The sequence below is a fragment of the Scyliorhinus canicula genome, chromosome 4 (genome assembly GCF_902713615.1).
Source record: "Scyliorhinus canicula chromosome 4, sScyCan1.1, whole genome shotgun sequence".
Classification (NCBI taxonomy): domain Eukaryota; kingdom Metazoa; phylum Chordata; class Chondrichthyes; order Carcharhiniformes; family Scyliorhinidae; genus Scyliorhinus; species Scyliorhinus canicula.
In genome coordinates this window covers 37,128,270-37,138,619 of record NC_052149.1, presented here as the reverse complement: position 1 = coordinate 37,138,619, position 10,350 = coordinate 37,128,270, and positions in this window count along the sequence as shown.

Here is a 10,350-nt window from a genome sequence, read left to right as displayed (position 1 = left end):
TATGAGATGTGTATAACATGACACAATACGTATAGAACTGACTTACATTAGCATATAGAAAAAAAATGAAAAACAACAATTTTTATCTGCATGGCACCTTTCACATAATAAACTGTCCCAAGCACTTCATGGGAGCATTATAAGGAGATATAAGCTCAGATGACCAAAAGCTTGGTCAGAGAGGTCAGAGGGTGTGTCAAAGGAGGAAAGTGAGATAAGGAGACAGAGCAGTGTAGTGAGGGTTTCCAGGGGCACGATCCGACGTCCACGGTGCACTCGAAAAGCAGCTTGCCACGGCGCAGTGTAGACATGGAAAGCCGGGAGACCCCGGTCCTGGGTCTATCCAGCTTGCCACACCTCACGAGGCCATGAAGCTTCATGCTTCGGGACGCCAACTTGGACAGACTGCTGGACGCCATGGAGGTGAGACAGGACACCCTGTTTCTCCAAGGGGTCGGAGGACCAGCAACAGGGCTGTCAATGCCGCCAGGGAGGCAGTGGCAGCGGCTGTCAGTTCGGGCAGTGTGATCAGGAGGACCGCTGTCCAATGTTGGAAGAAGACCAACGGCCTCCACTGCGCCGAAGGGTAAGTTAACATGGGCCCCCTGGCATTAGTCTCACTTGCAACCTCCCTGGGTTCTGGCACCTACCCCCCCCCCCCCCCCCCCCCCACACCCACCCCACAGCATATTAATGCACTTGTGCCATAGCACCTCTGGCACCCACCAGCACACTCCTCCATGCCTAGGTGCAGTGCCCAAATGTGCCACCTGTCATAGACCCCCCCCCCCCCCCCTCGATGTATCACGTGTGCAGCTCACAATGCCCCCACTCTGCCCCGCATGAGAAGTTGGCTCATAACAACTGGGAAAGGGCACATCCGGGTTCCGGATATCAGAATCCTCATCCCCTGTGTGGAAAGAGCCCTGGAGATCGTGGGGTTGGCAGAGGAGAGTGCGGTCACTGACAGCGAGGTTGGCCTGCACCACAGAGGTGAGAATACACTCCTTCTTCCCTCCGCAGATGACCTGTCTCAAGTGAGATGTTCATGTCAGCATGTCAGACAGAATGATCCTTCCCTCCCACTGACCACATGTCCATTCTATCGCAGGACCTCCACCTGATGGGGCTGGGCCATCCAGGGTTCCCCCCGCCCCCCAACTGCCCAACAGAACACCTCGGAGGACAGCTCTGAGGAGACCATCATCGATGCATCACAGCTATCGGCTGCATCTTCCACTAGCACAGAAACATACACCTCCCTGGGCGACATTAGTAGACAGGTTTTTGGGCACAATCTGGTGAGCACCACGCAGTTGCTGATGCGCATCAGGTGGAGGCAAGAACATCCAAGCGAGTCAGCAGTTGGAGGTCTGCTGGGTCCCAGGACACAGCTGAGTCCTAGTTAGATGCTGAGCCTCTGGACAAGGTTAGCCCGGAGTTGATGCAGATGCTATAACACGGCTGAGAGATTCAGGAGGGGATGTCAGCCACAGTACAGCGAGTGCACAGAGGATTGAGGAGTTCCAAAGGCTAAGGCTGCAGGAGATGGCACAGGCAATGTGTGGCGCTGAGGCCAACACTGCTACATGGCAACCGCAGTGGAAAGCCAGGAGCATGACGTCAGCGCACGAGTGGTGGTGTCCAAGGTGTGGCTCAGTCTGTGACAGCCATGGCTGAGGGCCTCGACATCATGTCCCAGTCACTGAGGGATGTTTCCCAGACTCAGGTGGACATTGCTGGGGCACTGCAGAGCATGTCCCAGTTACTGAGGATAATCGTCAAGGGCATCAACACCATGGTGCACCCAAGCGGGAGGTGCCAGGACCGACAGAGCCAGATGGCACAGAGGCCTCTGGAGCTCACTCCAGCTGCCTCTCTATCCCATGGAAACCCACAGGGTCCGAAGGGTACTGTCCAGCAAGAGGGAGCATTGGAGGCCCACTCAGGGCCGGCCAACAGGGAGACGATAGTGGTCTCCAGCTCACCCGAATTCCACCCCCCACCCCCCTCCCCACCCCCCTAAGGTCAGTGGCACAGTGATGCAAGTGGCACCGATAAGTCAGCCGCAGCCTTCCGGCAGCAGGACCCCGCCAAGGGCATCAATGGCTACAGGGCGCAGTAAGCAGCAGGCTGCCTCCTCCTCGGATGTGCATCCTGAGAACATACCTAGACCAAGCGGTAGAGCACGGAAGGTGAAGAAGATTAAGGCTCACTGAGTGGGCACTGGGGGGCACTGGGGGTGGGGCACCATCTGTAGTTAGGGGGAACGGGGATTTTAATATTCATTATTAAAACATGTTATACCAGATACACGTGAAGCCTCGGTCACATTATTCTTAACAGTGGACCTTCCCACTCCCCGACCCCCAGTTGCCCTCCGCTCTCCCCACCCCCTGCCCCACAGGCACAGTGGTCCTACAGCGAGAGCCCCGCAATGCCGACCCTGTGCAGGTGATGGGTGTAAGCGCGCTGTCAGCAGAAAGACAGGAATCCAACTTTGGCATAAACTGAGGAGCACCAAAATTTACCTCACAGCGGATTATCATCACTCCCCTGCCTGTATATTGACCCACTGACAGTGCCTGAGCAGCACATCATCCTGGAGTGATGTTACACAGACCCTGGGAGGGTGGAACAGGATAGTCGGGAAGGGGGGGTCGGGTATGGGAGGGTCGGGGAATTAGGGGAAAGGAAGGAGGAAAATAGGTGGGAAGGCAGGAAAAGAATGGGTGTTGGGGGGGAAGGAAGGAAATCAAAGGGTGAGCGAATGGGGTGGTCAGTGGAAGGAGGGGGTGGCCAATGGAGGAAGGGGATGATTGGGGGGAGGGTTGGGGGGCTGAGCTGATGGACAAAGCCTGTTCCTATGAGAAGCGGGTGAGGGTGCGAGCCTTCCTTGCACTCTGGGTATGAGAGACCCTTGCTGCCTCATGTCCTCCAGCCTCCGCCTGTTCCCATGGGTCCTCCCAAGGCTCATTCTTCCAGGTCCCCCCGGTACAGCCTGTCATCATCCTCCTCAGAGAAGGCCGCATGTCCCTCTTCCTCCTCCTCCTCCAGTATTTCGCCTCACTGCTGTGCCAGGTTGTGGAGGACACAGCATGCCACCACAATGCAAGGGACCCTCTGGGGAGTGTACTGCAGTGCACCACCAGAGTGGTCCAGGCACCTGCATTTTGAGTAGTCTGATGCTGAATGGCAGCACGTATGGTCTCCGGCCTCCGCATTGGCATCATCAGCCAGGACATCAGTGGGTACCCGTTATCCCCCAAGAGCCAACTCGTCATACTAGAGTGGCCGTCGAAGATGCTGGGGATCTCTGAGTGTCCGAGGATTTAGCTGTCGCGCACACTCTGTGGGAAGCGTGCACACACATGCATTATCCAGAGATGGTGGTCTCACCAGTTGTATATTGAGGAGTAGAAACCCTTACTGTTTAAGAAGGGTACTCCCTGATGCTGTGGTGTGCGAAAGGCAACCTGCGTGCCATCAAATACCTCCTGGACTTGGGGTATCCCTGCAATGGCAGAGAATCTTGCTGCCTGGTTATCTTGATGGGCTTCGTCCAGCTCAAAGTTAATATGGTCAACTGCCCAGGCATACAGACATCCATGACTTCACAAATGCACTTGTGGGTTGTGGCTTGTGAAATGCCACGCAAGGCTCTGCTCGAGCCCTGGAATGAAATTGTTGAATAAAAGTTCATGGTTGCGGTGACCTTCACAGCCACCGGGAGAGGATGTCCTCCTCCTTCATGCCATGCAATATCCGCAATGTCATGGCACAGGTGCTCCACTGTCTCCTTGTTGAGGCGGAGCTGCCTTTGGAACATGCTTTTTAAAAATTGATTTGCAGGATGTGGACGTTGCTGGTTAGGCCAGCATTTATTGCCTATCCCTAGGTTGCCCTTCAGCATGTGGTGGTGAGTTGCCTTCTTGGACCGCTGCAGTCTTTAGGGTGTAGGTACTGTGCTGTTAGAGAGGGATGATGTGGAGATGCCGGCGTTGGACTGGGGTGAGCACAGTAAGAAGTCTTACAACACCAGGTTAAAGTCCAACAGGTTTGTTTCAAACACGAGCTTTCAGAGCACGGCTCCTTCTTCAGGTAAATGGAAAGGCTTGTTCCAGAAATGTTTATATAGACACAGTCAGAGATGCCCCGGAATGCGAGCACCTGCAGGCAATCAAATCATCAAAGATGCAGAGAGAGAGGTAACTCCAGGTTAAAGAGGTGTGAATTGTCCCAAGCCAGTTCAGTCGGTAGGCCTCTGCAAGTCCAGGCTTGTTGGTGGGGGCCGAATGTAATGCGACATGAATCCCAGATCCCGGTTGAGTCCGCATTCATGCGTGCGGAACTTAGCTATAAGTTTTTGCTCAGCAATTTTGCGTTGTCGCGTCTCCTGAAGGCCTCCTTGTAGAATGCTGACCCGGAGATCAGAGGCTGAATGTCCTTGACTGCTGAAGTGTTCCCCAACTGGAAGGGAACAGTCCTGCCTGTTGATAGTCGCACGATGCCCGTTTATTCGTTGTCGCAGTGTCTGCATGGTCTCGCCAATGTACCACGCTTCGGGACATCCTTTCCTGCAGCGTATGAGGTAGACTACATTGGTCGAGTCGCACGAGTATGCGCCGCGTACCTGGTGGGTGGTGTTTCCACGTGTAATGGTGGTGTCCATGTCGATGATCTGGCATGTCTTGCAGAGATTACCCTGGCAGGGTTTTGTGGTGTTGTGGTTGCTGTTCTGAAGGCTGGGTAATTTGCTGCAAACAATGGTTTGTTTGAGGTTGCGCGGTTGTTTGAAGGCCAGTAGTGGGGGTGTGGGGATGACCTTGGCAAGATGTCCATCCTCGCTGATGATGTGTTGGAGGCTGCGAAGAAGATGTCGTAGTTTCTCCACCCCAGGAAAGTACTGGACGACGAAGGGTACTCTGTCAGTGGTGTCCCGTGTTTGTCTTCTGAGGAGGTCGGTGCGGTTTTTTGCTGTGGCGCGGTGGAACTGTCGATCAATGAGTCGAGCGCCATATCCCGTTCGTACGAGGGCATCTTTCAGCATCTGTAGGTGTCTGTTGCGCTCCTCCTTGTCTGAGCAGATCCTGTGTATACGGAGGGCTTGTCCATAGGGGATGGCTTCTTTAATGTGTTTCGGGTGAAAGCTGGAGAAGTGGAGCATCGTGAGATTATCTGTGGGCTTGCGGTAAAGCGAGGTGCTGAGGTGACCGTCCTTGATGGAGACGAGTGTGTCCAAGAATGGAACTGAATTTGGAGAATAGTCCATGGTGAGTTTGATGGTGGGATGGAACTTATTGATGTCATCGTGTAGTCGTTTCAGTGATGTCTCGCCGTGGGTCCAAAGGAAAAAAATGTCATCGATGTATCTGGTGTATAGCATCGGTTGAAAGTCCTGTGTGGTGAGGAAGTCCTGTTCAAACTTGTGCATGAAGATGTTGGCATATTGAGGTGCAAATTTGGTCCCCATGGCTGTTCCGTGCGTCTGGATGAAGAATTTGTTGTCGAAGGTGAAGACGTTGTGGTCTAGAATGAAACGGATGAGTTGCAGAATTGCGTCTGGAGATTGGCAGTTGTCGGTGTTGAGGACTGAGGCTGTTGCAGCAATGCCGTCGTCATGGGGGATGCTGGTGTAGAGTGCCGAGACATCTATTGTGACGAGGAATGTTCCTGGTTCAACTGGTCCATGGGTGCTGAGTTTCTGTAGGAAGTCCGTCGTGTCGCGACAGAAGCTGGGTGTACCTTGTACGATGGGTTTCAAGATGCCCTCGATGTGGCCAGAGAGGTTCTCACACAGGGTCCCATTGCCTGAAACGATAGGACGGCCTGGTGTGTTGGCCTTGTGTATTTTCGGGAGGCAGTAGAGATCTCCAATGCGGGGATTACGTGGGATGAGAGCACGTAGGGTGTTCTGAAGGTCTGGATCTAAGGTCTTGATCAGTCTGCTGAGTTGGCGGATGTGTTCCTTGGTTGGATCTGCGGGTAACTGCCTGTAGTGTTCCTGGTTGTCGAGTTGTCGGTATACTTCTTTGCAGTAGTCTGTTCTGTTCAGTATGACGGTGGCCCCTCCTTTGTCTGCTGGTTTGATGACGATGTTGCGGTTGGTCTTGAGAGTGCGGATGGCGTTGCGTTGTGCTTGGGTGACGTTTGAGGCTGCCTTGTGATTGCGAGTGATGAATCTGGCATTGACACGACTTCTGACGGCTTGAGCATACATGTCGAGTCTAGGGCAGCGGCCTTCCGGAGGGGTCCAATTTGACTCTTTCCTTTTCGGTTGCTGCACTGCAGATCTCGCGGTCTGCTGTTCCGGTTCATTGGTCGTGTCCCTGGGTTCGCTGTCGGCCTCTTGAGGTCTGTGGAAGAATTCCCGGAGCCTCATTCGCCTGATGAATTCCTCCGTATCTGCCGCGAGACTGATGGGGTCCATTTTGGTGGTGGTGCAGAAATTGAGCCCTCTGCTGAGGACTTCGATTTCGTCTGGTTGAAGGGTGTAGTCTGACAAGTTGACAATGGATTTCCCTGTATTGTTTTCGACTGTTGTACCGGGAGAAGCTTGATTGCTGCTGGTGGTGATGCCAAGTTTCTCAAGCTTCCTGTTCTTGGTGTGCATGTAGGTGGCATAGTATTGCTGTCTCATCTGTTTGGCGGTGTTCCGCAGCTGGTCTGCTGTGTCCTGAGCGCAAGTTGAGAATATGGCCTCTCTCTTGGTTTCCAGGTTGCGTCGACTGCTGTAGAGTTGGTGTACGAGGTGTTTGAGGAGTGTGACAGAGGTGCGGTGGCAGAGTCTTTCAGCGTAGTCTGTGTTGTAAGTCGACTTGAGTGGGTTTTTGATCTGTAGTCCTTTCGGGATCTTGTCTGCTTTTTTGCATCTTTGTAGAAACTGAATGTCAGTGTCTATATGCGCGATCTTCCTGGAGATCCTCTCCACTTTGAGCCGGCAGTTTGCGGTGTCAATGGTAGCCATGATGTGGAGATGCCGGCGTTGGACTGGGGTGAGCACAGTAAGAAGTCTTACAACACCAGGTTAAAGTCCAACAGGTTTGTTTCAAACACGAGCTTTCGGAGCACGGCTCCTTCTTCAGGTAAATGGAAAGGCTTGTTCCAGAAATGTTTATATAGACACAGTCAGAGATGCCCCGGAATGCGAGCACCTGCAGGCAATCAAATCATCAAAGATGCAGAGAGAGAGGTAACTCCAGGTTAAAGAGGTGTGAATTGTCCCAAGCCAGTTCAGTCGGTAGGCCTCTGCAAGTCCAGGCTTGTTGGTGGGGGCCGAATGTAATGCGACATGAATCCCAGATCCCGGTTGAGTCCGCATTCATGCGTGCGGAACTTAGCTATAAGTTTTTGCTCAGCAATTTTGCGTTGTCGCGTCTCCTGAAGGCCTCCTTGTAGAATGCTGACCCGGAGATCAGAGGCTGAATGTCCTTGACTGCTGAAGTGTTCCCCTCCCAGAGAGGGAGTTCCAGGATGTTGCCCCAGCGACAATGAAGGAACAGCGATATATTTCCAAGTTAGGGTGGTGGTGACTTGGAGGGGAACCTTCAGGTGGTCGGCATCCCAGGTATCCGCTGCTCTTGTCCTAATCTAGATGGTAGTGATCGTGGGTTTTGAAAGGTGCTGTTGAAGGAACCTTGATGAGTTACTGCAATGCATCTTGTAGATGGTACACAAGGCTGCCACTGTTCGTCGGTGGTGGAGGGTTTGATTGATTGTGGAAGGGGGAGCAATCAAGTGCGCTGATTTGTCGTGGATGGTGTCAAGTTTCTTGAATGTTGTTGCAGCTGCACCCATCCAGGCAAGTGAACTTTGGAGAAGAAAAGGAGGTTGGAAGTGGGCCAGTAATTTGTGGGGAGGAAATTTCTGCATATCCATTACTGGATGTCGGATAACCGAGGGTGGGGGTCAAGCTTTGTTGTTTTTTGAGGAGGGACAAGGATGGTAAATTTAAAAGAGGGCCAACACCTGCAGAGAAAGAAATATTTCAAATATCAGCGAACAAAAGGGAAAAAATATTAGCCATCAAGAGGAAAATCAACAGTTGATAAAAGTGGGCCAGTGATTCATTGACCTTTAGTGGGTGAATAGTGTGGTATTATCATAACTGTAAGAACTGCAAGGGTTAATGAAGTGTCAAGAGTAGCCACTACATTCCCGTACCGGCCTCCCCGAACAGGCACCGGAATGTGGTGACTAGGGGCTTTTCACAGTAACTTTATTGAAGCCTGCTTGTGACATTAAGCGATTATTGTTATTATTATTATTATGAGAGGGAGCTACAGTTACAAATGTATAAAGCAGTGATGCTGAGCCTTGTGGGAGGCTGTGTGCAGGAGTTGGCTAGAGAGAGTCAGAAGTACAAATAGTGTGAGTGAGAGCAGATCATAGTTTATATCAGTATTAAGATTAGCTGTAGACGAGTCTAGTTTAAATGTTAATAAGCAACTGTGTATTCTTTAGGAGTACGTGTCGAAATCAATTTAGTAGTGTTAATAAATTTATAGCTTTGTTTAAGTTCAAGTTATTTTGTGGTCTTTGTGAACAGTGCGCCAACCATCTTGAATTGAGGAACACAAAGAACACCACAAATAGGATTTTGCGGCATCTCTACTTCAGACAGCATATTCCCCCTACAGACAGCTCAAACTTTGCTGGGGCAGGGCATCCCACTGTGTGCCATGTTAATTAGACTTCTTTCCTCGCCCTTCAGCTAAACATATTTTGTCCTGCAAATTGCTGGGTGTGGGCAGATAGCGGTGCAACAAGGGCAACATGTGAATGTTGATGAATTGTGGGATGTGAAAATGTGCTACTGTTTGATGTGCAAGTGTCAGCTGCTACATCAGCTGAAATACGTCCTATAGTTTCTATCTGGAACACAATAGCGAGTAGGTCGTCTACTTGTTATCTGTAATAATAGAGGTTGATCATGTATTGTTAATCTTTCCTTGTATCCAAATCTTATTACAGAGCAGGATCTTGAATGCTCCAGGATCTTGAATGCTCCAAAGCATTTAAATTATACTTTTGTTGTTAAATGGTGATACACTGATCAGCAGGTGGTTGCACTTTGAGCATTTCTTTTTTTGATTCATTCACGGGATGTGGGTGTCGCTGGCTGGACCAGCAATTACTGCCAATCCCTAATTGCCCTTGAGAAGGTGGTGGTGAGCTGCCTTCTTGAACAGCTGCAGTCCATGTGACATAGGTACACCTACAGTGTGGCTAGGGAGGGATGACTCATTAATGCCTCATTAAGGTTAACCACCAGGAATAAAAACGAGGGCTGTGGTAAAACTTTATATGTCGCATACAATTTGGATCACAGCCTGGAACAAAATCCTGAATCACTGAGTGCATTGTTCTAAATTCATTTTAATTGTCTAATTAACCTTAGACCTGCCTTCAGGGAGGCAAAGATGCACAGAAAATTTGCTTTGGTTCACAACATCATTTGTTATGCAGTTCACAGGTGAGCAAGTGAAAGGATGCCAATGGAAGCAGATTGCTTTGAGAAATTGGTGAGCAATCAGCTTAATGTGGGGCACCCCATTGACCTTCAGGTGAACTTAGCAGCTGCAAAAAGGAGATGCCAATCTGGTTTCTGCACGTGTTGTGCTGTGCAAATTCCCTGCATTTCAGATGCAGTTCCAAATCCAGTGAAAGGACAAGGTCGGAACTTTGCAGGTTATTTTCATTTGCTTTGCATAGACATTAGTGTTGGCCATGTTTCTTGTGACAGATGGGGCTACAGTATGTAAATTGCATTACTGTCATGGGAACATGAGTGTTCAATGCATTCATGGAAAGATGCATGAGTTTTTCTAAATGTATTAGCAGGCTGTTGACTGTTGAATATTCTTGAGGGAGGGAGACTATAGTTGGATAGGACTTTCAAAAAGCTGCCGTCGGAGTGATGGGCCAAATGACCCCCTTCTGTGCTCTATGATTCGATAATCAACAACGTTGTCATTATTACAGGTATTTAAAAATAAAACACAAACTCTGTTAATTTTGTGGGACAGTTTTACTTCATTTGAATGAGTACTTTTTCTGTGAGCATCTTTTACAGTCCGAAGGAGTTCTGTGCCATACGCACTGAAAAATTCAAATAACATTATAAAGAAGGGAATTTATACAGCATCTAATCATGTCTCATAAATGTCCCAAATCTCTTCACATAGAGTGGATCAGTTCAAAGTGCAGAGTTTGTCGATGTGCAGGCAAACGCAAATAAACCAATCGATTGATTTATTTAATTTGCGTCAAAGGAAGGATGCTAGCCAGTACAACAAAGCGAGTTCTGACTCTTTGAGTAGTGTTGTGGGAATTTAGTAAACAACCAGA